The sequence below is a fragment of the Rutidosis leptorrhynchoides genome, chromosome 6 (genome assembly GCF_046630445.1).
Source record: "Rutidosis leptorrhynchoides isolate AG116_Rl617_1_P2 chromosome 6, CSIRO_AGI_Rlap_v1, whole genome shotgun sequence".
Lineage (NCBI taxonomy): Eukaryota > Viridiplantae > Streptophyta > Magnoliopsida > Asterales > Asteraceae > Rutidosis > Rutidosis leptorrhynchoides.
In genome coordinates this window covers 385464669-385467357 of record NC_092338.1, presented here as the reverse complement: position 1 = coordinate 385467357, position 2689 = coordinate 385464669, and positions in this window count along the sequence as shown.

Here is a 2689-nt window from a genome sequence, read left to right as displayed (position 1 = left end):
CACTAAAACTATGAACTCACCAACCTTTGTATTGACACTTGTTAGCATGTTTATTCTCAGGTTCCCTAGAAGTCTTCCGCTGTTTGCTTATATGATAGACAAGCTATGTGCATGGAGTCTTACATGGCATATTTTTCAAGAAAACGTTGCATTCACCAAATCATTACCATGTACCTTATTTTGACTGCATTGTCAACGGAAGTACTATTGTAAACTATTATATACGGTGATTGTCTATATGTAGAAATCATCAGATGTCGAAAACCTTTGAATTTAAATATTCATTTATGGTATACCTTTTCAAAACGAATGCAATGTTTACAAAACGTATCATATAGAGGTCAAATACCTCGCAATGGGACCAGATAATGACGTGTTCGTCCATATGGATTTGGAGCGATCGTCACACCAAACGTACGAGTAAGTTGTCAACTGCACGATTGAGTGTTCTCAAACGTGCGTGTGAGGGTGTTAATCGTATGGTTGGCAGACCAATTGTAAAGTGTTTAAATGTTAGTATTTGGTGTTATTGTCTTATTGTCGAGTTATTATCAAGACATGATTACTGACTGTGTTATGTCTAATCTCAGGAGGAAAAGATAAAGAGAAAGCTCAGTAGTCAGAACCTGAGCCGTTGCTGATAATCGGTGAGTGGGTCTATCTTCGGATAGAGTTTAAGTAGCAAATCATTCTACTATGGATTACTGATGGGTGAAAATCATACCTTAAAATAACTAGCTAAAAACTTAACAATTATCACACACTTACAGGCAACTATAACCCGATCATGCAGTAATTTATTAGTAATAGACCAGTTCGTTCCACATAGAGCAGTTTAATCAAGATTTTAACACTAATAATTATCCTAGAATTCAGTTTAAAAAGATTTTGGTTTGTATTTCAATTCACGCAATTAACGTGAAGTAAAACGAAAGGAATTAACAATAAAGATAAAACAGTGTTCACTTGAATGATTCACTACTCGTATGGATTGTTCTTGCAATTATTACCGATTATTATGTTCTGAATATAGCTATATGACTTTTCACAAAGTACTAAATCAATCAGAGTTGGTAAACTCACATAAACCCGCTTCAATGGATTAAACTATATTTGATAGAAATTCACATAAAGTCTTAATTATCACAATCACTTGTAACACTTTCACTATCATGCAATTCACTAGTCTTTCAATTACCAATTAAATTAATGACACAATCACTTGAAATCACCTCTTTAATTGTCTAGATCACCTAAGTGTTGAAGCATAGATTGCATCTCAAATCTAACTCACATTAAATGATTAACAACCTATGTAATTGAATTAAGAACTAAAAACATGCATAAGAATGAATCTTTAACCAAACACAATCAATTTCAATCATCAAAACATTAAATCATTAAGATAGAACAATCCAATACTTGTAGTTTTACATTCAAGCAAACATCAAACTAATTTAGCCTAGCATATTAAAGTAGCAAAGAGCATTCAAACAATGAAAAGCAAAAGAATTCATGATTACAAGATAAACTAATGATAAATCCGAGTACTAATTGTAATGATTAACTGAAATAAAGTAAAGAAATAGCAAGCCTTCAATGGTAGAGTTTATGTGATGACCCGAAAATTTCCGACCAAATTTAAACTTAAACTTTATATGGTTTGGCACAATAAGAAAAGTCTGTTAGGTTGAGTCTAAAAAATTTTGAACTGTTTCATATATTCAATTGACCTTCGACCATTCTCGATAATTCACAAACAAATATTTGTAAATAGATACATGTAATTGTTATATTATTATTAGATATTATTACTACTATCATTTCTAGCATTATTAATTTATTTCTGTTATAATTAAAAATCATTATTATTATTATTATAGTTATTATTATTGTTATTATTATTATTAGAAAATAATACAATTTATTATTATTATCATTAATAATATTATTATTATTATTATTATCATTTTTAGTTATTAATATCATTATTATTTATGATTATTATTAATATAATTATTATTATTATTACTAATATATTTATTAATTATTAATATTAATTATATAAATTATAAATATAGAGAAAATGGTACAAATATGTTAAATCTCATTATCATACTTTAATTGATTTTTGTTTCTGTCGGATTTTGTTATGGGTCAACTATAAATCAATTCATATGTGAATGTGAATTAAATTTGTGACTACTGTTTTTGATTATCAATCAATATCACCATCACTCTATATTATATATAGATTTATGCACATACTAGTACACCCGTGAACGCACTAAATTGATATTATGGATTTGAGATTACTGTTTCCTTTTGTTTTTATATCCACATCTTGATTCATATCCACAAGTGGGGTTTACTAATCTATTATACATCTTGTCTATATATCTTTATCTAGTTATATTATAATATATATACATATAATATGTCTATGAAAGGCTGATATACTTGTGATCTTCCTATCTAGCTCGACCACCATACATACCCGTCACCTTCACCCTCTTCGTCGGCCACCACATCTCACTCCCTCTAGACCGAGAAACACACACCAACTTGTTTCTTATTGCAATTGTTTGAAGGACCACCATTTTTACTCTTGAAGTTTGTTTCTGCACAATTCAACACAAACACTACACAAACATCACTACTTTTCTTCATCATGCAAACCGCTCGTCAC